We start from the raw sequence: 25,710 nt of genomic DNA on the forward strand, positions 1-25,710 counted from the left end.
CTCACCTTGTGCCTTCATTCTCCTTCTCTTGGCCTTGAGTTGCTCGAAGTGTTAGCTGTTGTTACCGGTTACCTACCTTCTAAAAATCCCTAGTAATCCCCTTTTCTCCATTTTCTATCTACAGTCCTCTTCAATCACTGTTTATACACCAATTTAACGGCTTAGCATTCAAACCACATCTTCCCTTTCAGGTGTTGCTGAGGACCCTTGCGGAGATCACCTTCCCCTAACCCCCCCACTACACCCCTCTGTCACTCTCTGGAAAAGATACACTACTTTTCCTAGCTGACCCCCTCATCGAGGGTGGATTCCTCTCTGCAGTGCTTTGCCCTGTCTCCTCCCCTGTCCCCAGGCTTCACACACCAAAACTTTATTATATATATTTTTTCTTTTTCCAGGAAATGCAGTTACGCTTACACCAATGTGCCATTTCCCTGGTGTCCTCATTCCCTGTCACTGACAGTCCTCCTGCTACCCTCAGTAGATTATTATTATTTATTATTTATCAGCCGCCACACTGTACTCTGCTTCCTACAAGATATTAAAGAAGACACAATCCCTGCACTGAGTTTACAGCCAAAGAGAGCAGAGGCCTGGATTCAGACATCACAGGAGTGAGCTGAGAGCAGGGGATTTGCGAACCGAGTTCTCCTGCTGCCCCGGCGGCCCCAGAGGAGGAGGGCGGGGCCCGGCAGAGCCCGCCCCAGGCCGGCTCCTCCCAGTTCCAGCCAAAGGGCCCGCAGCTCCCTACTTGACCATACCCCCTCCAGGGTTGCTACCCAAGCCTCAGGCCTCTGCAGCTCCGTCCGGGGGGAGCGGAGGGTGAGGGCAGGAGGTTGAAACCCACAAACGCTTACATTCAGGCTGGGGGTAGGGGCTATATTTCCTCTGAAATTCAAAACCAGACAAGGGGGAAGTAGGGGAGGAAGGAGAGGTCAGGGAATAAAAACCAGAGCTGGAGCGTTACCGCGGAAGACTGGTGCTGAAATGGAATGTTCTGGCGCAATGGAAAATCCCGCACTAGGGGCTGCCACGGGCCTCCAGCCAAACCTTTCCTATTAGGGTTGACGTTAGGGTCTGTGTGGACGGCAAGAGTAGACAGAGAAGTGAAGGGTCTAAGAAAGTCAGTGTAGACCATGGTGGTGGTGTATGTGTGTTGGGGGGGGGGGGGGAGAGACTGTGAGTATAGACATACAAGGCTGGTATGGCCTGAGTAGGAGCTGACTAAATAAACAGGGAGGTCGCGTGGATTCGAGTGGGTCAGCGTAAACAGGAAAGTCCGCGTGCAGTGGGGAGAGTCGAGTCTGGACAGACGAGAGGGTCGGTGGACAGGATGGGCGGGCTAGTCGCGGTTCTTCAGAGATTTGAACAACCTGCTCCTTTCCGTGGCTGGAGTGTCCTAGGGAGGGCGGAAGCTGAAAGACGATTGGACTTTCCGTTCTCAAACTTTTCCGCCAGTTTCCTCAGGTGTTGAGAGCAGCCGGGGAGCTCGCCTCGGCCGCGTCCCCCAACCCGGGGCCGGCGGGGCCGGGAGGCCGGGGCCCAGCAGCCGGGGCCACGCGCCGCGCATCTGCCGGGCGCGGCCGCCGAGCCGGGCGAGCCGGGAGCCGCCGCAGGGGGTGGGGGGCGCGGGGGCGGCGGACGGACAGACGCACCGACACACCCGCCGGCGCTCCGGCCCGGGCCGAGCGCGCCGCTGCCCGGGATCCCTCGGGCCCGGGGAGCAGCGCCGGGTGCCCTGCCGGGGGCGCCCCGCCTCCCCCACCCTCCACCCCCGCCCACTCGGGCGCCCGTGATTGGCTCCGCCCGCCCCTGGCTGCGCGCCGAAGCCCGCCTCCCTCGCAGCTAAAGAAGACGGTACCCGGAGCGGAGCGAGCCAGAAGGGAGCATGGTCCCCGCGCCGCGGCCGCGCCAGCCCCCGCGCCGCCGCCGCCGTCCCCGCCGCCGCGGATCCAGCTGCAGCTCCAGCCCCGGCTCCGCAGCGCCCGCCCGCAGCCCCGGCGGCCGCCGCGCCTGAGCGCAGCCCCCGCCCGGAGCCCGAGCCCGGAGCAGCCCCAGCCCCGCGGCCGCCGCGGCTGCGGGGAGAGGGCGGGGGCGATGCTGCCGGAGCCGCCGCCGCCGCCGCCGCCTCGGTGAGAGCCGCGCCGCGCCGCGCGTAGCCGCACAGGCTGACAGGCAGAAGGACTGACTTCCCTCTCCCGGGCATCCTCCCTGGGCTGCCGGGAGGCGGCGGCGGAGGAGGAGGAGAAGGGAAAGGGGGAGAAGGCGGAGAGCAGGAACGCGAGGAGGTGGACCTGGATCCGTTTCTCCGGGCCAGGACCCGAGCGGCCCCAGCTACCGCTACCCGCCGGCGACATCCCCTATCCATCAGCCCTCCTGCGCCCACCCGCGACCCCCGGCTCCCCGGGCGTCGGGCCGGGGCCGGAGCGGCGCGGCCAGAGGTAAGAGCCAGGCTTGGGCGCCAAGGATGGGGGGCCGGGGACCCCGGGTCCTGGTGGCTGCGCGGGGCCGGGCCGGGCTTGGGAGCGGGGCCCGAGAACCCGGAACGCTGGGCTCCGCTCCCGCGGCGGCGGCGGCGGTGGCGGCGGCAGGAGCCTCCCGCGTCTGGACTCGCTAGGCTGCAGGAGCCCTTGCGCCTGCGCTGCTCCATGGGGGGAAGAAGGGGGAAAAAAAACTTCCTGCCCCCGGGTGTGTATGCGCGGGGGCTGCCCCGAGCCAATGTCGCGATGGTGGTGGGGGGCTGCTGGAGGCGAGTGTGACCCCGGCCCCGGCACCCTCTGGCTGGGCCCGGCAGTGCGCGTTCCTCTCCAGGCCACCTCCCCGGAGCGGCCCAGGGCCCGCGCCGGGCTGGGGGCCAGGAAGAGGCACCGAAAGGCTGGACCCCGCGGGCGGCCGCGCGCCCTGCCCTTTGGGAAGGCGCGCGCCTCTGTGCAGCGGGAAGCCGGGTTGGGGTTTTGCCCCTTCCAGTCCTCAGACCCCCCATTTGGGGACTGGGTCTCTTCACTCAATCCCAAGTAACTTTCGAGGTAGAGGAGCTTGTAAGCTATGAGGAGGGAACCCGCACAGACCTGGTTGTGACCCCCCCTTCCCTTCACACCTTTTGGGTGCCACCGTGTTTGGGGGCGCGGAAAGGAGAGAGCCCATGGGGATGGTGAAGGGACGAGGATGTGCTGTTGGGTGAGGAGGGGTTGTTTATGTGTGGGATAGGGTGGACCCCGAGCTGTGCAGTGTGGGAGTGTGGACGCGCGCCCCGACCCCGGCGGGGGTGCAGGGTGGCGGAGGGCTCACGTCCCGGTCTCAGTGGCCTGGAGCGGGCCGAGAGCGCGTGGTTTCTCTGCGGTCGCGGCCCGGGTGCGGGAGCTGGGCACACCGGCCCCGGGCCCCGAGGGAGGGGCGCGCTCGCCGGGAGTCGGGAGAGCGGAGCCTAGAGCAGGGGCAGGTCCGAGGCAGCTCCCGGGGCAGGTGGGGTCTGCGTTAGCCGGGGAAGGCGGGGATGCGCTGCCTGCCCGCGGCCAGCCGTCACGGAGGAGGGGTGGGGGCAAAGCGCGAGTCTCGGATGCCTGGGTCCGTCAGTTGAGAAGCCAGTTGTTGTTCCTGGGCTCTGGAACCCAGCGGCAGACAGGGTCAGTTGGTGGGTCCTCCCGCGGGTCCCTGTGGATGCTGATGGGTAAGGAGCCGCCGCCTTTGCCATCCCTGTCGCTCTCCAAACGCTCTCCTGCTGCCCTTCGGGGCTTGCGCTGCGCCGCGCCCCGGGCGAATCGTGGACGCAGGTATTTATGTAGCATTAGGCGAGACCTCGGCGCTGGAGGGACCGGACCGTTGAGGACGCAGTGCTGCTGCTGCTCGCGAAACTTCCCACTTCGTCAGCTCGGGGACTGTCAGGCTCCACTGATGCAGGAGCTACGCAGGGCTACGCTGGGATTCAGACTCCTCTTGCAGCGACAGATCTGTCCTGGTTACCGCTGTATTTACCCTAATTTCAGTCTCCTTTAAGTCATCTGTCTGGTCTCTACAGAGTTCCTCCCCTTGCCCTATGGTCTTATGTCCAGCTCAGCTCTGGGAGAGCATATTTAAGGAATTATTTCGGTGTAGGGTGAATGGCAGATTTAATTAGCCCGCTTCATTACTGATGTCTTAAAAAAATATATTGGGGAAGTGCAGAGCTAACTTTTTCACTGTTGTGGGGGTGAGGAACAATTTTACAGAGTGTTCATCCTGGCGCTTGGTAAAATCATTGCCCTTTAATGCACAGGTGAATACTTTAAGGGCTGCTTGGTGAGCATGTATTACAGTAGTCACATCTAGGTGTTTATACAGGTATGGAGCTGTGTACCACTGATGAATATAGTCTCTGTCCCATGCATTGTTCTGAGTGCTCTTGATTTATCATCCTGCTATGAATCAGGGAATTACTAGCATATGTGTCCTTAAACTCTATATGAATTTAATGACATTTAAATTGGCTTACAGGCTGATGCATTTAACCCATTTTAATAACTTTTCTGTAAAAGCATCTTTTAAACCATATTTGTCCATGATTAAGAAAAACATTTTCTTCTGTTCAGTCTCCCCATTTCTATACAGTTAATGAGAATTTATAGGTCTCCAACTTTCATTTGCAAGCAACAATCCAAACGAAATACCCAGAGTTGGACTGAAATAATAATAATTTTTTAAAAAATCCTATGGTAGCTATGGTAACAAATAAATTAAGGGGTATTGGTTTTCATCTGTATGTGCTTGGGGGGGGGGGTCTAGTGTTGTGTCTTTTTAATTATGTTTCTAATGAGTGGTGGTCATACTTCAAGTACTCAGTGTGGGAGATAAGCCAGACTGAAAATTCGGTTTTGTGAGAGGTTTATTGGAACAAAGACTAGTAGAGCCCAAGAGAATGACTTCTGCTAACTGCGGCTCCTCATATCCAGAAAGCAAATAGATAAAACCTTTTTTGTTTTTCAAGTAGATGAGAATTGAGTTAGTCCCTTTAAAATGAGAAAATGTATTTTTCTTATAAGCTCTTACCAAAGGAACCTTTAAATCAGCTCCTGTTTTCTAGGAATAAACATGTTAGAAGTGTGGATGTTGGTGTGGTTTGAGTGTCAGAGTTGTTATCAACACCTGTCAGTCTAAGTGAGGCATATCATTAGTCTATTCAAATCTTGCCTATTTCAATATTCATGCATTTCCATGGTGATCCATTCCATTTTTGTTTACTTAGTCAACCTTATAAATCTTTGGCATCAATTTCAGTTGTGCCATCTTTTTTTTCTTTTACTTATCAATTGATTTGGCTGCAAAACATTCCCAGTTTAAAGCGTTTCCTTTTTTTTTTTTTTCCTGCTAGTTTCCAAAAGTTTACACTATTCCTGGTAACACACAGATATAAAGGGGTTAAATTTTTTAATAGATTCAAATAACACCATTGATGTTAATGTAGTTTTTTAGCATCTCATTTGATAACGTGTGTGTGCATGGGTATTTTTTTTTCTTCCAGCAAGCTTACCGTAAAGCTTTCTTGCTTTATGGCCCAGGGACGTCAGTGCAATCCAGCAGAATTAACTAAAGATTTCCCCTTCCTCCTTTCTTTTTTTCTTTCCTCCCTCCTTTCTTTCCTTTTTTCCTCCCTCCTTTCCTTTTCTCCGTCCTTAGTTTTTGTTTTTGTTTTTGTTTTTTGTTTTTTTTTTTCCCTACCTGTGTGGTTCAAGGATTCTTTATGTCTTCGGCTGTATCTGCTTAAACAGACTTTGGAACTTTGTGTTTTGGAACAGGCCTATCCTTCTAGGATCTTTTCTAGTAGTAGCAAAAGACAGAATGTTCTGGAGTGTCAGAGGATTTTCTAAATACAATATATGTTTGGTCACAGCATATAGTATCCCTAGGATCATTGAAACATTGTAAGTTCACTGATCAGGCAGCTTTGCTTAAATGCGAGCCATGATGTTGCTCACCCGCTTTCATTTTGCTTTCTAATGATGCAGTCCCATGCTAATCACACCCTGTATATTTCAGAAATATCAAGGCAAGCATTAGCACGCTACTGACTTATTAGGATCAAGCAAAGTAATTGGAACACTTAAGTTCAAAGTCAGATGGAGAAACGAAATTATAACCAACCTTGTGATTCTGTAATTGGTCAACTAAATGCCTACATGAGGGTAGAGGGAGGAAGAAGCACCATAACTAAGAAATCCAGCCATGAGTTGCAGGAGGTGAAGATAAACCAAGGCAGGAACCATGTAGCGTGATTGGAGGACAAGAAATCTCCTTGTGAGCACATAAATTATAAGGAGACTGAAATGTTTAGAAAATGGAAGAATATTTGTCATTTGTGCAGAAGAGGCTCATTTGCTATTACTCAGGAAATTGAGGGTCATTTCCCAATATGCTAGAAAAATTGGGTAACAGAGTCACTGGAGAGTACTTTCATCTGAAGTAAATTTTACCATAGAAATGGTCTTAATAATTTTGGCTAAGAAGGAAAAGTGAGTCAGAATTCTTGATCTGCCAGTAAGCAGACATCAGGACCACTTTTGAAAGCCGATTCTGTGGTTCTTCCTGCAACAGCTAAATGCTTACTTTCCCAGCACCCTAGGCCAGGAAGGTAGCCTATACTTTCTTTAAAGAAATCACTTGAAAACAGGGAGATTGGAGCTGCAAATTAAGGTGAGGCAGGTTGATCATTAGCAACACAGCTATTTGTGAAATGAACTTAATTGTCTTGGGGCATTTCCACCTTAAGGGTGGGAAGGGGAAGATTTCTCATTTCCCTTGAGAGAGGATATCTGCGTGAAATTCACATGGTTTGTAGATGCTTAACAGTGGCAGCAGGTGATGACTCAGAAGCTAGAACAGAACAATTGAACACTGTTAAGGCAGGGGATAGGGTTTGGGCCAAGAGGTCAGTTCCCTAAACATTCAGAAGCTGCTACTGGCCTCACAGGTATCAATCTTTATAGGTTTTTTTTAAAAAATATAGAGTTTTTTATGTAGAATTTTTTTTATAGAGTTCTGAGTTTTTAAAAAATATTTATTTATTTTAGAGACCATGCACACAAGTTGGAGGGGCAGGGGCAGAGGGAGAGAATCTCAAGCAGACTCCCCACTGAGCACCGAGCCCCACATGGGGGTTGGTCTCAAGACCCTGAGATTATGACCTGAGCCAAAATCAAGAGGCAGATGCTTTTTTAAAAAAAATAAATAAATAAAAGAGGCAAGTGCTTAACAGACTGAGCCACCCAGGTGCCCCTAGAGTTTTGAAATTTTTAAACCATTAACTCTTTTAATAACATGCACACACACATATAGATTTATATAAAACATATACACACATACAAACATATAATATGCCGCTTTCTTTATTTTAAAGTTGTGGTGGAAAAACATAAAATTTACCATCTTTACCATTTTAAGTGTCTAGTTTTGTAGTATTTATAGTCACATCGTTGTCCGTGGATATCCCAAACTTTTTTATCCTGTGAAACTGAAATCTTGTTCCCATAAAGCATCATCTGCCCATTTCTTCATTCCCCAGCCCCTGGCAGCTACCATTCTGCTTTGTTTCTGTGAATGCGACTACTTTAGATCCCTCCCATAGGTACAATCTCCAGTTCATGTCTGCGAACATGGGAGTACAAATATTTCTGAGATCCTGCTTTCAGTTCTTTTCGATACGTACCCAGGGGAGGAATTGCTGTGTTCTACCACTTTTTACACTAATAGATTACACTGATCTTCTGTTTAGGAGACTTGGTGAAAATGCAGTCAACAGAACACAGTCAAACAAAGAATATTGTAAATGTGACTGACATTTGTTCTTCCTTGCCTGTGTGTACATTTCCCGGCAAGTCCCTCGAATCTCTTACGTTTTGCTTTTAGGGCTTGTCTGAGTTGCGTCAAGTTGCAGAGTCGGTAAAGATGAAGGCTTAGTGTCCGAGTTGAAGTCCAGTCCCTGGTGCCCACGAGCTATGTGACCTTGGAAAGATCCTTAATCCCAGGAAGCTTCAGTTCTCTTTTCTGAAGATGGAGGGAATCATCATGACCAATATTACCCCATCGAAACATACATCCCAGTGTCTGGCCTAGAGAAATGTTCTAGAAGGGAGAAGTTAGATGAAGGAGTCATGACAGCCTGGAGAGCTCCGAAACTGTCGTCACCTATCCTGCTAAATTTGGTCATCAACATTTCTGTGGTACACCACAGTGTGTGTATATATATATATTCTCTGAGTCTCATTATCCGTTCTTACTCTGAAAAGCATAAGAGATTTGCATCACAATTATAATAGTTAAAAATATCTTTAAGTGGATTTCATCTATGAACTTTTAATTCCATTTTTTAGTATCATAATTTTAGAGTTGATAGGGATTTTAGAGGTCCGTTAATTTACCCATTATTCAATCATCAAACCTGTAACAAATGCCAATAATATGATAATAGCAGCTTCCAGTTTTGATTGCCCACTATATTTTAGTACTTTACATATATTATTTCTAATCCCCATATCAGCACTGCAAGGTAGGGATTATCCACATTTTACAAATGAAGAAGAGGCTCAGAGAGGTAATCAGCTGGCCCAAGACCACAAATCTAGCCACACTGTACAGCTGTTCGAATCCAGATCCATCAGCGACCAGTGGGTCTATCTGGTCTTCTCCGTATGTGGGGATGTGATTCTGATACTCTAGACTGGGTCTTCCTGCATTGCACTTCTTCACAATGCCTTTTATTTGCCAGGGACTGCATTGTCTGTGCTAATTAACATTTTAAATAAAATAATTCTATTAGAGGGAATATGAGTTAAATAAGAATTATTAACCAGGGCTGACCAGCATTCGCTATACTTTAAGATTTGCCCACCTGCTTCCCTTTCCTCTGGCCCTCGAAGGCTAATGAGAAGAACTTTTAGATGCTTTGATGGCTTGTGTTCCTGTGTTAGACAGTGTAATAAATAAAGAGCAAATTGAAGAGTAAAAATGTTGTAAGAAGAATCAAGGATCTGCCCAGAAGCACTGCGGACTGATCCAGGTTCATTCACTTTTGAATCCCAGCGCCTAGCACGGTGCTGGGCACAGCACTCCAGAGTGAAAACATTTGCCTGCATCAATTTATGCCCAGAGAAGGTGTCAGGTAATAGACATCAAAGACTGCTTTTGGGATTTTCTTTTTGTTCTGTGGCTATGTCGTTATATCTTCATGGTTTTTCATTGGGTAGAATTTTAGATGCTATATTTGGGCACATATCTATAAAATATGCTTGTTGATGAATTCTAACTAATCTAAATGGAATCTTCTAGGATTTATGACTTGAGACTTTGAAGACTAATTTTCTTGGAGCTTCTTCATTCCCGTGATAACTTGAATCTATTTGGCACTTTTGCAAGTCGACACCAAGTCCATCCTTCGTATCACACTTACTTGCAAGGTGTTGTCCCCTCCAGATTTTTTAATTTATGGCATTTCACGAAAGCACTTTTTTAAAAGGAAAATACAACACCTAGGAATTCCTATTTTTATTCTTTAGATGAGTTTTTTTTTTTATGGGGGAGATGGGCAGGGAGGTGAGTAGAGCTTGCGGCAGACACCGCAAAGAGATGTTTGCTCCCTGTTTTAACTCTTCCATCCCTCCTTTAGCAAAAGAGGACTTATTCAGTTTGAGCTTCACCATGAGAAAAGCATGGTCACCAGGGCCTGTATCACACCTGTAAGTAAGTGACCACACAGGAAGTGCCAGGCAAGGGCTGGACTGCAGAGGACGTGGGGTTGGCACAGGCCCCGCCTGCGTGCCTGCCGGTCCGGCCCCGCCACCTCCCCCTTCCTTACTGCTGGGCTGGTTTTGACCCTAAAGGTAAAATCAAGCATGAGGCTTTCTTTTTCTTCAAGGATGTCCACAAAGCTCTCAGAAGCAGGGTCAGGGGTGAGGCAGAGAGGCAAGAACAGACAAGAGGACTCTCTCTGTCTTGTAAAAAACAAAAACTAGTCAAAAGCGGAGGCCAAATGTGAGACCTAGCGGGTTTTCACATCGTCCCTGTTTTCCTCTTGGACATTTCACGACGCCGAGGGGCGGTGGGAAATGATGAAACTGGGATTTCAATAAACTTCCCTTTCTCTTTTACCTTCTCTTTTCACATTGTCAGCTCTGAGCATTTGGTTTTGGATCAAGACTGCAAGTGAACTTAGCCTCTCAAGGAACTTTAATGATCGCTGTTCAGCTCCTGGAGTGTCTACAGGAGTGTAGACTCAGTGAGCAGGCACAGCTCTGTCCATCTGGCGTCTCATTTGCTGCTTACCCAGTGGCAGGGGTCACATTGTTCCCATTTCACAGATGAGTTGTAGAGAGATCAAGCATTTGCCAGAGGTCCGATCGGCAAACAGGATGCTGGATGGGTTCAAGGGACCAAGAGGCCTAGCCCCCAGGCAACTGCCAACCTACAAAAAGGAGAGAGAGGGGCGCCTGGGTGGCTGAGTGGGTTAAGCCTCTGCCTTGGGCTTAGGTCATGATCTCAGGGTCTGGGATCGAATCCCGCATCGGGCTCTCTGCTCAGTGGGGAGCCTGTTTCCCCCCACCCCCCTACCTGTCTCTCTGCCTACTTGTGATATCTGTCTGTCAAATAAATAAATAAAATCTTTAAAAAAAATAAAATAAAATAACACAATAATTACGCATGGAGCCACGTTGCTCACTGATCACCACTGTTGCTATATAATAAGTTGAGGGTCCTGCTAATTACCTTGTAAGGCCTGAAACAAACTCCAGGAAACAGAGTACTATCCATATGCTTTCAGATACCTTCACACTTCAACGTGCTGTCATCACCATCTGTAAACTGAGCAGAAGCTTGATTCTAACTTCTCTTGAAGGCTTAGGTCTAATTGACCACTTTTCTTCATGGTCAGGGGCTCCTTACGGGGCACTGACTTAAATGTGTGAGGAGTGAATATGTGGGCATGACATGATTTCCTGTTTACAAAATGCCAAGAACAGGGTCAGGCATGTCACAAGCACCGTCTGTATATGTGGGTGGGTTGGGTTCTGCTCCAAATCACGTGAACAAGTGGTTATTTCTGGCTCCATCTTGAGAATCATGGTCTTCCTGAGGACAAGGACCATCTTTGTCTTTTAGCCTTGGACCTGTCCCATGTTGGAGTCTCACTATTGGACACCCCGAGACAAGGTCCCAACCAGGAGAGCTCCCAGTCTAACTCAGAAGCCATGCCTCCTCACAAAGCATATGGAAAGCAGGTGGAGTGAGATCAACGAGTGATCTGGTCCAGGGACTTCCTGGGACGTTCTGAGACCAAAGGGGGAGTAACTGATAATGAATGCTGCTGTAGATGTCCATTCAATTCTGCCTAACCACATGAGTTGGGTTCTGCCACCATTGGCCAGACTCTCCAAGCCAGTAGAGAGGAGTTAAAAACAGTGCTACCCCAGGCCTTGTCCTCAGGCTGGTACCAGGCCATGAACTGTTATTAGTCTGTGACAAGAGAAATTGGAAGTTAGCATTTCGAAAGTTCTGTTGCATTCGACATTGCCTTGACAGCCAAGATCCTGATCCTTAGGCTTATCCAACAAGGTATAGACCAGTGTGGGCCCTGTTAAACTCTCACATGGGTTGCCTAGAGAGTGCCATACAGTGTGAGCTGTGGTCTAGCCATGCATGGTAGGACCACAGCTTGGTTTAAACGGATTGAAGATACCAACAAAACCTCAAAACCTGGTCCTTCACCATAGATGGGTATGAAGCCTGTGCAGGGATTTTCTAAAGCTCCCATCCAGAATCTCTCATCAGTGAGGCCAACTTTGCCACCTTTAGGATAGCAAGCAGACTGAATTCTGGCCAGTCCAGCAGTGCTCGCATTAGTGGGGACAGCTGCCGGGTCTGTCCTGTCCAGAACACGACAGCCATTTCGGGTGGGCTGTGATGCGGAGCACCTGCTCCGTGTTCGTGTTCCTCCCCAGTCCATCTCCTGGATGCCAAGTGAGAGCTTGTACCCACGCTTCTCTTGAGACCCTTTTGCTGCATTTCTGCACGGTTTTGATCTCTTGAGATACGGGCGGGTTCTTTTGGCATTGAACTAGCTTATCTGCTGGATGTGAAGAAGTGTAAGACGACCGTGCTCTGATTCTGGCTTTCTGAACCCAAAGCAAAGGGCACAGAATTGGGGAAGTGTAAGTACCGCATTTGGAAGCTGGGCTGCTGAGACCTGGAGGCTGCGTGCCGTGCGCGTGTCTGGCTGGCCTTGCTCGCGAAGAGCCTGCCGTAAATAGAGTGCTATAATCTATTCGGTTCATGCTGTTCCAACTAGCTTTCATCGTCAGAACCTGAATAATATTCAGACTGTGAAAGGAACACACTTCTTGCTGAAGCCTAGGTGTGCCAAGCGGAAGAGCCAAAGCATCTCAATGTCCAATCTACTCAACACGTTGCAAAAAAAGGAACACCTGGATTCCTTCAAGAGACGTGGGGAAACGGCCTTCCTCCCCCAATCAAATGGCATTAAGATTTGAAATTTCCTCCTTTCCTCCGGGAGGTGAAAAATGATTTTCATGGGAACCATGCTTCTTGGAAGTCACTTTTTTCCCCGTCTGTGAAGTCACTACCTCCCTCCTGGTCCGAAGGGATGTTTCCTCCCTGGCCCCAGCTCTCTGACAGGGGGTGCTCTGAGACCCCTGGGGGAGAAAGCTGGCAGTGCAGCTTTCTGCACTGGGATGTGTCTTGTACAACCTGGAAGGCTCTGGTGACTGGACCCGAAGGTAGGGTTGCAGGCAGAATACTGCCTTGCTGGAATACACAACATAAGCCCATCATCCTGTGGCAAGGGCTCCAGGCCTGCGTTTCTAGAGGACAGCCCTGCCTCTCCCTATGCTGTCTACCCCACATCCCGAGTGAGAAGGACATTCCCACCCTCCTCAAGTTCTCACCTACAAATTTAAACCTTCTCTCCTAGATTCTGCAGAAACCACAAAAAGCTATATTTGTGAGTGCAGACTCCTAGGGGAGGCTTCAGGGCCACCCGGGGTGGCAGGGAGGGAGCAAGAGGAGGAGAACTCACTGAACTCTCACATGACAATTTGAGAGCTGGCTGTACCTGTCGGCTTTTTTATTCCAGGTATGCCCCCCAGGATGTCTGGTCTTCAGAAACATGTTTTGACATCTGGAATAGACACTGGGCCAGTGATGGTCTCCTCAGTCCCAGCAAAAGAGGAGGCAAGTTGCCTGTCCTAACTCTTAGCTCCTGTGCACCCCTTGACCACACTGGGGGTGGGACAGGGTCAGGGGATGGGAGATTGACACCTAGGGCCTGAGCTTGTGACAGTGAGGATGGCAAGACTGTGTTCTCAGAGTTACAATGAAATCTTACTTTCAGCTCAACAATATACAGCCTGATTAAAAAATAGGCAAAGGGCAGGGCGCCTTGGTGGCTCAGTTGGTTAAGCATCTGACTCTTGATTTCAGCTCACATCATGACCTCAGGACCTTGAGATCAAGCCCCACATCAGGCTCCATGCTGAGCATTGATCCTGCTTAAGAATCTCCCTCTCCCCACCTCTCTCTCTCTCTCAGAAAAAAAAAAAAAAAGAAAAAAAGAAAAAAGGGCTTTAATAGACATTTCTCCAAAGAAGACACACCAGTAGCCAAATAAGCACATGAAAAAGATGGTGAACATTACTGATAATTAGGAAAATGCAAATCACAATCATGATGAGATACCACTTCATACCCATTAGGATGGCTATTATAACAAATTTTCTTAAAGCAGAAACTAGCAGTTGCCGGTGGGTGAGGTTGCAGAGGACTTCGAAACCTTAGGCACTGCTGGTGGGAACACAAAATGGTAAAACTGCTCTGGAAACCACATGGCAGTGCCTCAAAAAATTAAACATTCAATTACCATATTACCATATGATCCAGCAATTTTTATGGGTATGTACCTAAAAGAAATGAAAACAAGGACCCAGATCTTTACCCCTGCATTATCCGTGGCAGCCTTGTCCACAGTAGCCAGAAGATGGAAGCAACCCAGGTGCTCATCCACAGGTGAACGGTCACAGAAAATGTGGTTTATACGTACATCAGAATAGTATGCAGCCTTAAAAAGCAAGGAAAGCCCGACACATGCTACACCATGCATGAGTTTGAAGACATGATGTTAAGCGAAATAAGCCAGTCACAGAAAGACCAATATTGTATGAGTCCACATGAACGAGGTACCTCAAGCACTCAGAAAGGAAGATGGCGGCCGCCAGGGGCTGGGAGGGGAGGGAAATGGGGGATTCCTGTCTAATGGATACAGACTTTCCGTTTGGAAAGATGGAAATGTTCTCTGGATGAATGGTGGTTGATGGTTGCACAGCAACGTGAATATACTTAATGATGATGGACCGTACACTTAATAAAATGGTAAATTGTATGCATTTTTAACCACAGTTTAAAAAAAAAAAAGGCTTTTAAAAAAAACATACTGCAAACTGGTTCTCCTGCTGGGGGCCGTCAGGGGAACCATTTCCTTTAACAGTTCCACAGCCTTTTTGGAGCACTCACTGTGTCCCCAGCCCTGTGGTGGGCATCGTATTTATTTTATTTGAGGTATAATAGTTGAGGCAATGAAATAAAGTCCACAGATCTTAAAGGTTCATTTCTGTGAGTTTCGATACATTGTCTATTCCTGCGCAGCTACCATTCAAAACAAGGTATAGAACATTTCCTTCATGCAGAAAGTTCCCTGCGCCCCTCTCCAGGTCATCATCCTTCTGCTCTGCAAATGCCTTCTGATGTCAGTCGCCATAGATTAGCTTTGCCTGCTGTTGACTTTCATAGAAACAGAAATACTCAGCGTGTACCCCTTTTTGTGCCCAGCTGGTTTCACTCAGCATACTCTGTGTGCCATTTATCCATGTTGCCATGTGTCCCTGTGGTCATTCTTTATTGGTAAGTGGTAGTTCATGGCGGTACCATAGTTTGTATGTCCCTTCTCCTGTGGATGGACATGGGGTGGCACTGTGTGTGGAGATACCCACCCGCAGGTGAAGATGTTAGTTGGCCAGTTGGGGGTGTCCGCCCATGTTGGGGTCCCCATACAACTTCTCCCTGCTTGGGGTCTTCCCCTTTGACCGGCAGTGCCCCCAGAGTTGAACGGTCTCCAGGTGATGGCCTTTTGGCTGTTTACACTAGAGAGAGGATATCTAGTGGGCCAGGCTCATGTGTTGCCACTGAACAGATTTTTTTCCCAGAAGGCACATCACAGTAGAAGCCAAATCCCAAGAGACTGCTTGGTGACTGCAGTAGGGACAGGAGGTTGGTGGATGGTCTTAAAGGTCCGTGTCCCTGAGCTATGCTGCACCATTCCCAGCTCAGGGGCCCATGTGCAGAAGTGTCCAGATGCCTGTGGGGCAGAGCACTCTCCTCGGGCAGGACTGGGGTGACCAGTTCCCAGCTTGGCCCCTTCCTCCCTGGTTTGGAGCGTCCGGCATGGTTAACATGTTCTTCCGGTGGCTATGTTAACACTTCTGTCTGACACTGATGCGTGAGGTAGTCTCTCCTTCCAGTAATTTTGCCCTCTCTGTTGTGCCTCATTCTCCAGTGAATCTGTAGGCTGTCTCTGGGGTCAGTGGCCCCTTTTTACAGACTTCTGGGCAGTGTCTGTTGTCATGAAGTAGTGAGGTCCCCTGCCGAAGAGCCTTGGCCTTCGCTGCCGGGTCCATCTGGGCTCAGCAGCCTCTCAGGGCCTCCTGCAAATGGTGGGCTCTTGCTTCAGCTCTTGAAACCTAGCTACTTTCTCTAATGTCACTAATAATAGCTTTGCTGCCCTCTGTTCTGCCTGTCACAGGCTTCTAGGAAATTCGGGGTGGAAGGGAATTTCCTGCCTCCCCGGAACTCAGACAAAATTCATCTGTGTGAGAACTCAGTTTCGTTGTTCCGTGGTTTCCCCCATTCCCACATTCCGGGGCAGTGTCTCATCGCAAGACGCAGACGATGCACACGTGGGAGGTGTGGGGGTACAATCTGACCCTTTGGTGGAGAGCTGTGGAGGCGCAGGGGGAAGAGACAGTCACTGGGAAGCCCCACAGAGCAAGGAGACTTTGGAAGACCTACAAGGGCAAGTGTATGTTCTGTGGTCTTCCTCCCTCCATTCCGGAGCCTCAGTCCGTGTATTCTCAGCCTCCAGCCCAATCCAAAAGCTCACAAGCCCCATTCAGCTAACAGATCTGCTGCCCCTGTGAGAGGTAAGCATAGAACACCCGGCTTGGCATTGCACAGGATAGAGAGGACACGTGCCTGGAGTTCACCTCTGAGACCTGTTGGTGGCAGAGCTGGGTGTGGGTGAGCCCCATGATGCTCACAGGGATGATGGGGGTGGAGTGCGGAGCCCATCCCAGCCTGTCCTGGCGTAGCGAGTCCTACCTGCCCATGGGTTGGCACAGGGGACCTGGGCCGGAAGGAAGGATCCGATCTTGGAGAGAGCGGAGCCCCGGACGTGGCTGCAGGAGTAGCAAGTATGAAGTGTCGACAGAGGGACGATCAGCTGGTTCCAAGGACCCACTCTCTGGCCCCGCTGACCCACCCTCCGTTCCCTCCCCCACTTCCTGATCTAGAAGTCTTGCCTGTCTCTGCCCAGTTCAGAGCCTGCCCGTCCTCTATGGCTTCCTTGGGGGAAGGCGCCTGCCTGTGGGGATGACCTGACCCAGGTCCTCCGTGTGACTGCTTCATGGGAGCCCTCGCTGACCATGTGCCCCTGGGGAGATCGATGGCCTCACCGTCGTTGATTTTCCCCCAAGGGCCTGGACCAGGGCTGGGCACGTTGCACAGTTTGAACAAGCAAAGTGCAGAGAAGGGAAATGCCATCGAAGATTTGCCAGTCTGGAGCAGAGCAGGAACCAGAATCCCAGATCCTGGAATGTGGGAGGAGCATCACTAAAGGCGCCGGGAGGGACAGGAGCCACAGTCAGGGTAGGGGCTCCTTTCCTGTGAATCTAGTGCTGCCTCATGCTCTCTCTAGCAAAAGTGAAAGCCCTGTGGAACATTCTCTCTGGGTTGGTTATTGTCAATTGGAAGTAGGGATTGTTCCCTAAAATATGCAGCTCAGCATACGATCCCTTCACCAGGATGTGAAAAAACAACGCATCCATATCTGAACCGCAGAAGCTGATCTTTGCTCCATTTTCTCCTACACACCAGACACAATTTTTTTTCCAGGGAACTAACCAGTGTGTTCATCTTCAGTCCTTGGACCTTGGGGTCTCCCGTGAGAGCCCGACCTGTATTGGGTTCCCAAGCGTCTCCTATACTCCCCCCTCCAGGTCTCTTCCCCATCCTAGGCTTATGTCTCCCCTCTGCCCAACCTCACTGGTTTGTCTTGGGGAAAATCTATCCTTGGAGTATGTGTTTGGGCCCTGGGGTAGGGTTGACAAAATAGTGGTATGAATTCCTTGTTCTCTTCCGATTGGGAAACCAAAAAAAAAGAAAGCATAAAACACTTCTTTGGGGATTGAGAACAGAGTTTCTATAGTGACTTTATCATGAGTTTGGATGTTTGAGGGAATTGTTTTTAATTAAGAGGGAAATTCTGTTAATTAAAGGAAATCAAGCATCCATTATGTATGCACTATGATGTCAAGGATATAAAAGCAAAAGAGTATAGAAAAAAAAAAATATAGGCTGAAAATAGACCCTAATATTAACAGTGATCATCTTTCTGCTTTAAAATTCGCCAGATAGTTTAAATAATCAGCGTATTTTTCATAATGGGGAAAAATGAAATTTTATTTAACAAGGCAAAGAGATTTAACTGTACTAATAAGTTTAATTTTTGCCTCCCACCACCCCTGTAGTGAGCAATATATGTTTGTGTACATGCCCACACTAACACTGATGAGAATGTGAAAAAGACAAGCCGTCACGTGGAGGAAATTTTTAAACCACTGGCTTTACAGGGAGGAAGGAATAGAATCATTTCATATAATTCCATATAAAATCTCCCTGCTAGTGAATCTTAGATTCGCCTTAAATGAACAGTTCTGTTGGGGTTATGTTCCCTCCAAGGGCTGCTGCTAGATCCAGGATTGGGGTGCTTTCTTAAAGGCAGCTGAAACAGGCTTCACATCATGAAAGCCTGCCTCATTGAATGCGGCGCCAGCCTTCTCCACTCACTGTGCCCCCAAGTGGTCACTTGTACCTGTAAATTACAGCCGGCAAAAAAGGTTTGCAATTACCAGGTCTTAGACCACAGGCTTTGCAGTCTGATGATGATGAGGAGGAGGATGAAGTTGGTGGCACCTGACGAAAGGCAGTGAGAAAAGGAAGTAGAAACCCAGTGTGTGTGTGTGTGTGTGTGTGTGTGTGTGTGTGTGTGTGTGTGTTTGGAAAGCAAAAGATAGGAAAGCATTTTCTGAATGTTTGCTACCCCACACCCCTCCAGAAAGCATGTGTGTGTGTGTATGTGTGTGTGTGTGTGTGTGTGTTTTCCAGAAGAAGTGGGAGTGTGTGAGCAGAGCCCTCCCAGGAATTCCGAAGACTTTGCTTTTCTTCCTTAGGAGTGCACCTCCATGTCTTGCACGGCCTGCTTCTTTGCAGCAGCAGCTCCGTGATAGTCTCCTTGGCAGTCTGCCAGAGACTGTAAGTGTACAGAGAATTGTGTTTTAATAGAAGGCTTTACCTCTGATACAGATTTAAAATGAGAAAGAAACTTTCTGTTCCTCAGCTAGAGCGAAATGCATTTTGCTTCTCACGAAATGCTGGTGATTACAAGCTCATCTTACATAATTTTATTATTTTCAATTGCTGCCTGTCAATCTCAGGTGATGGTTTCCTGGGAGCAGAAAAGGAGGCAGATTCTGGGCGATGACAAAAAAAAAAAAAAAAAAAAAAAAGTCACCCAGTCATTAGCAAATCGTACAGAAGTTTAGAAAGGAGAATAATTTTCTTTGTGACGATGCTGCTTAAGACATTCAGAACGTGCCTACCTAAGTTAGACAGGCAGAAGTGAGTTGAGTACTCTTTAATGGCCTTCTAGAAAATGTATCTTCACTTTAACAAAGGGTTGATGTTTGAGATTTTTTTTTAAAGTCTTTAAATGTAATGAAGGAATTCGCTTGAATAAGCACATTTTCAGAAATCTTTGACACTGTCGAGGTGGTCCACTGTCACGCCCACAAGAGGGCATTTTCTCATCAACTTCTGGAAAAAGGATTGGTTTCCCAAAGAGAAGCTGAGAGGCCTGGGGGGAAGAGAGTGTTAATGAGAAGCAGGGGATAGAGAGGAACTTGGGATTGAGTTGTACGTATGTTTCCACTTTGTCCTGCCAGCCTGCAAGTCAGTGCTACCGGCCAGGAATTCTGCTCGCTGTGTTTACTCGCTGTGCTGTTAATGTCTTATTCCCAGAATGACTGGGAACCAAAGGAAACCTTCACAAGAGTTTCCTCCAGATACCAGACGCCACATATAAGCACAGAGCTAGGTTTCATTCCTAGAGCTGGTGTTACCCATCAGTGACTTAAGTACTGAATTTCATTTTCTATTATTTTAAGACTCTGGCCAAAGTCCCTCCAGTATCACGACCCTGCGCTTTCCCTCATTCTAAGTTCCTTCCTTTACTTATTGAACAAACATTTATTGGGCACCTACTGTGTGTCAGCATTGAGCCTGGCTGAGATCCTACATACATTCTTGATAGGAGATTTAGTGTAAAAAACAGAGACAAATAGTGGAGTATTATCTAGATAATTATAAATGCTATGAGGAAGGATCACTGAGAGAAGGGGAGAGGTAGCTGTTCCAGATTGGGTAGTTAGGAAAACTTCTCTGAAGAGTAATTATTATTAGTTTGCTAAACAACACTTTAAAATTACCATCTACTCTTTTTTTCTTATTCTTTATTAAAATTCGATTTAGTTAACATATACTGTATTATTAGTTTTAGGGGTAGAATTTAGTGATGCATCAGTTGCATACAACACCCAGTGCTCATTACCTCAAGGGCCTCCTTAATGCCCACCCCCCACCCGCGTCTGCTCCAGCAACCCTCAGTCTTGTTTCAGTGTCTCTTATGGTTTGCCTCCCTCTCTTTTCATCCTATTTTGTTTTTCCTTCTCTTCCCCTATGTTCATCTGTTCTGTTTCTTTTTTCTTTTTTTTTTTTTTTTTTAGGATTTTATTTATTTGTCAGAGAGAGAGGAGCTAGAGTGAGCACAGGCAGGCAGAGAGGCAGGCAGAGGCAGAGGGAGAAGCAGGCTCCCTGCCAAGCAAGGAGCCCGATGTGGGACTCGATCCCAGGACACTGGGATCATGACTTGAGCTGAAGGCAGCTGCTAAACCAACTGAGCCACCCAGGCGTCCCTCATCTGTTCTGTTTCTTAAATTCCACATAGGACTGAAATCATATGATCATTATCTTCCTCTGACTGATTCATTTCACTTAGCATGATACCCTCCAGTTCCGTCCATGTCGTTGCAAATGGCAAGATCTCATTCTTTCTGATGGCCGAGTAATAGTCCACTGTGTGTGTGTGTGTGTGTGTGTGTGTGTACCACATCTTCTTTATGCATTCATCTGTTGATGGACATCTGGACTCTTTCCATATGTTGGCTGTTACGGACATTGCTCCTACAACACTGGGTGCCATGTACCCTTCACCCCATCGCTGCGATCAACAGCAATGTTGTCTTAACACCAAAGAGAAGGAAGGACATGATCCCAGAACAAGGAGAGATGAATGAACTTAGTGTTTTGGAAAATTTGCTACATACTCTTGAGTTTTCTCCCTTTCCATGGACTATGGAACTTCATCTTGGACTGGTCCCACTCATAATAATCGTCTACCCTTTCCCCCAAACAAGGTATGGTAGGGTAATGGCAGCTCTATTGACACGAATTCCCCAAGTCTGCTCAGCTCCCAGCCACATACATAAGACGTGTGTAGAAGGTTGCCTGCTCCCCACCCTTGTGGTTCTGGGACACTGGGTGGGGGGTTTAGCCCAAGAGCTGTGATGCGCGTAGACACACATGTGAGCATTTCTGAAGCCAGGAGTCAGAGCTCTACTTTGGAAACATGTTTTGGAAGGTCAGAGATATATGAGCTGAGCAAATCAAACAGAGCTTCATAGAAGAGGCCAGTCTTCAGCTGGACCCTAAAGGGTAGACAGGTGTACGAAAGAGGGTAATGGGATTACAATGGATGGTTCATTTTTTTGAGTGAATGTGGAACATTTTTTTGATAATAAAAGCAATATCCATTGTGTAATATTTTCAAGCATACTGAAGTAAGTAATAATCTCTAAAGACGTATTGCCTAGAGGAGTACCTGGGTGGCTCAGTCAGTTAAGCATCTGACTCTTGATTTCAGCTCAGGTCATGATCTCAGGGTGGTGAGACTGAGGCCTGTGTCAGGCTCCCTGCTCAGCATGGAATCTGCTGAAGAGTCTCTCCCTCTGTCCCTCCCCCTGCCCTCGCTCTTTCTCTCTCTAATAAATAAATAAATGTCTAAAAAAAAAAAAAGACCTATTGCCTAGAGATGGCCACTGTTAATATTTTATTTTCTTCTAATCTTTTTTGTGCATTTGTACAATAGCTGGGTCTATGTTGCATAAGAAATCTTGCATCTTGTTTTTGTTTTGTTTTGTTTTTACATGAGAACATTTTCCCATGTCATTAAAAATGATTCTTGGGCGCGTGGGTGGCTCTCTCGTTTGAGCATCCCAACTCTTGATTTCGGCTCAGGTCATGATATTGGGCTTGTAAGATGGAGCCCTGCATCCCGCTCTGTCCACTCGCTTCAGATTCTCTCCCTGCTTCTTCCTCTGTCCCTACCCCTTCTAAAAAAATGATTCTTTTTTTTTTTTTTTTTTTTTGACAGAGAGAAATCACAAGTAGGCAGAGAAGCAGGCAGAGAGAGAGAGAGGAGGAAGCAGGCTCCCTGCTGAGCAGAGAGCCCAATGCGGGACTCGATCTCAGGACCCTGAGATCATGACCTGAGCCGAAGGCAGCGGCTTAACCGCTGAGCCACCCAGGCACCCCTAAAAAAATGATTCTTAAACATCGCTTCTTAATGCCTACCTGGCATGTCATCATGCCTGCATCTTATTTACTCAGCCAGGACCATCAGCCGTTATTTTTTTTTTTTTCTACTCTAACCCTCTGGTGGTATTCTTGGGTATCATTTTTGTTCATAATTTTGGCGTCAGACGGCACTGACAGGACCCAGCCCTGAGGGCAGCGTGAGGCTCGTCACGACATCCACCCAGGCCTCTGCTGCATGAAGATGATACTACCAGCCTCATGCGGTGGTTCTGAGAGATACTCAAGAGTATATTTTAGATAGAGTTCTAGAAATAGGATTACCAAGGTTTGAGGTTTTAAAAATTACATAACTTTCCAATAATAAGAGTAATGTTCTTTATGGGAATTTTTTTTTTTAATTATTTATTTATTTGATAGAGATCACAAGTAGGCAGAGAGGCAGGCAGAGAAAGGAAGGGAAACAGACTCCCTGCTGAGCAGAGACCTGATGTGGGGCTCAATTCCAGGACCCTGAGATCATGACCTGAGCTGAAGGCAGGCTTTAACCCACTGAGCCACCCAGGTGCCCCTCTTTATGGAGATTTTTAACAGAAAGAAAAACCATGGCTAATCTCATCACTAAAACATAAAAACAATTAACACTTTCGAATCTATTATTTGTCACTTGTAGCAGAATTGGTATCCTACTACATATAAATATAGGTATATCATATATATATAAAATTTTATCTTTTACTTCTTTCTCTCTTAACCTGGTACTGATTTTTTCCTTGTCATTACATATTCAGAAACATGACCTTAAAAGGCTTCATTTCATTACCTGCCTTTAGAGTAATGTGCCATATTTTATTTAACTGACTTCCTATTGTCAGAGGTGTAGATAGTTCCATTACTATTTGCTATTGTAAATACCGTTGCAATCAGATATTGTTGAACATAAATATATGCACACATTTGGGATTATTGCTTTAGGATTAATTCCTGGAACTGGTATTATAAATCGGAGGTGGGAAATACTGAGCACATTGATCTGTATTGCTACATTGCCCCCAGAGAGCCTGCGTGCTTGCCTTCCCATCAGTAGCACATGAGCATTCATTTTACCCCACTCTTACCTATTACAATTTTTAAAAATATCTTCGTCTGTTGGATAGGTGAGTCATGGTATCCCGTGGTCTCAATCTGCACTCCCTTAATTACCAGTGGGCTGGAGCATTTGTTTCTGTGTTTATTGACATTCCTGTCCTTTGCCTGTTTTTCTATTTATATTCATCTTTCTCTTATTGATTTGTGAGGGCTCTTTATGCATAAGAGGATATTAACCTTTTGGTGTAATGTTAGAAATATTTTTTTCCCAGTGTGTCCTTTGTCTTTTCAATTCATTTATGGCTTCTTGGTTGTAGAGAAGCCTTGCATTTCCTTGTCATCCCATTTATAAGCCTTGTTCGCTTTGATGTTTATTCTCGTTTTTATGCGCAGAAAATCCTTCCCTATCCTGGCTTTCCCTATCTGTTCATTTATATTTTCTTCTGTTTGTTTCATGATTTCATTTTACAGATTCAACTCTTTGTCTAGTTCTAAGTTATCCTGTTTTAAGACAGAAGATAGGGATTTAACTTTTTTCTTAGTGGTTACGTAATTCTTGCAGTTCTTTTTATTGAATGAAATGTTACCTCTCTCGTACACTGAATTCTTGGATAGGCTAGGATGTTTCCAGGCTGTCTATTCCCTTCTGTATTTTCTTCTAGCTGACCAAATGCTGTAACACTTTTTTTTTTTTTAAGATTTATTTATTTATTTATTTGAGAGACAGAGATCACAAGAAGTAGGCTCCCTACTGAACAGAGAGCCCGGCACAGGGCTCAATCCCAGGACCCTGGGATCATGACCTGAGTGTCGAAAGCAGAGGCTTTAACCCACTGAGCCAACCAGGCACCCCCACATTGTTTTAACTATAGAAGCTTTATATTATGTTTAAAAACTGGTAGTAAGGATCCTCTTCATTTTCATTATTTTCCAAAATATTTTTAGATACGTCTCAGACACATCTCATAGCCCAGGTGAACTTTAGAATCATTTTCACCAAGCCAAAACAAAAACAAAAACAAAAACAAAACAAAACAAAAAAACTCTACTCTTGACTTTTTTTTTACCTGCTAGCCATATGAATTAGATGATGTCCATAAACTGATTATAAAGAATTGGCATCCGACTACAATACTGAGTCTTCTCATTCAGGAACGTGCCATCCCATTTACTCTCTGTGTGTTTATTTAAGTCTACTTTCTTATCTCTCTGTAAACATCGCTTCTTATGAGCTCTGCACTATTCTAGAAACTTCATTCCTAGATGCTACTACTTACAGTTAGACTAAGATCTTTCTGTCTGGTCGTATTTTCTAATGAGTTACTACTAACAAATTAGAAAGCTCTTGGTTCTTACGTATTTTGTATCTTGCAAGCTTATTGGATTTTCTTATGAATGGAGCTTCTTTAAGGCTTTCAAAACATGCTAATCATTTTACCAAATGTATATACAACTAGTAACATCAGGGAGAGCTTGTATTATCATCATTCAGCATCTTTATTAATTTGGCGGAAGATGGCATCTCATTGTGTTTTATATGCCATTTCAGCAAAACGGCTTTCTGGCTCCAAGTCGGAATCCCAGTCCTATCATTTATTTGGGGCATGGAGTCAGCACGCCGGCCTCCCCCGCATCAAGAGGCATACTCCTCAGATGGGACCGGAGGGTCACAGCCCTGCCTTGTGGGGAGGGGGGCAGGGTAGCTGTGAAGAACAGTAGAGGAGCCAGCTCTGGACACTTGGCACAGCCTGGGTAGAGTTTGCTGTTACTGATGTTCGGTTTAATTTCCCTCAGATGTGCACTCCCAGCTAGACAAACTTGAGCGTGAAGAAACAGTCAGACACTGCTTGGCCCATTGTGGAGCCATGAAAGATGCTCACGACTTCCGTTCACCGCACAAAGACAACCCCTCAAAGTGAGCAAAAAAGGAAGAGAGAGGATGACCAGACACATAACTGTAGTATCCAAGGCGTTTTGTTCTCAGCGGCTGTGCTGAGCTCGCCTTGCATTGCCATCTTCCCAAACTAAGGCCTTCCATCGGTTACGGGGAAGGAAGGATTTCTCCTTCCCTGATTCTCCCTAACATATGGCTGTGGCGAGGACGGAATCTCCCCACGTCCCCACGCAGACGGCTTGTGAACGTCCGGATGGTGTGCGTTTCCTCTGTTGGACGAAAGACTCCTCTTTTACTCTTTGATCCGTATGCCAGTGTAGGAAGGTTGTTTTTCACCCACTTGAAAATCTTCCTCAGAAGGAATGTTGCCATCAGCAAGTCTTCTATGTTGTAACTTGTCTCCTATGAAACCAGACTGTAAGGCAACGTGGCTTCCCTCCATAAAACCCAAACCCATTATCATGGCTCAACAAAGATCTGAGCGCCTTCTGCGTGCTGGGCATTGGGCTGGGGGTTGGAGCTTGATGGTGAGCAGAAACATGCCTGCTGCTTCCCCTAAGGAGCTTACAGTCTAGTGGGAGAGACATGGTCATCGGAGAGTTCAGATAGAAGCCATCCGGTGCTGTTATAGGGAGAGCCTTGTCTCATCTTGGATTCAGAGGTTTCAGGGAACAGTTTACATGGGTATTTAAAGGGAGGCCGAGCTGGGGTGGGGA

At 47.3% G+C, this 25,710-nt stretch overlaps 1 protein-coding gene across 3 annotated transcripts in view; it reads left to right on the plus strand.

Moving 5' to 3' along the window:
• The first annotated feature begins 2,156 nt into the window (after window positions 1-2,156).
• Window positions 2,157-25,710, plus strand: part of KLHL29 (kelch like family member 29) — a 295,790-nt gene continuing 272,236 nt past the window's right edge. The window contains exon 1 of one of the 3 annotated variants that reach the window (XM_082744323.1): window positions 2,157-2,441. The gene's annotated coding sequence lies outside the window, so the exon portion shown is untranslated. The remainder of the gene's footprint in view (window positions 2,442-25,710) is intronic. The other 2 variants (XM_082744325.1, XM_082744324.1) reach the window with 2 other exon arrangements.

This window comes from Mustela nivalis (assembly GCF_964662115.1).
Source record: "Mustela nivalis genome assembly, chromosome: 8".
NCBI lineage: Eukaryota > Metazoa > Chordata > Mammalia > Carnivora > Mustelidae > Mustela > Mustela nivalis.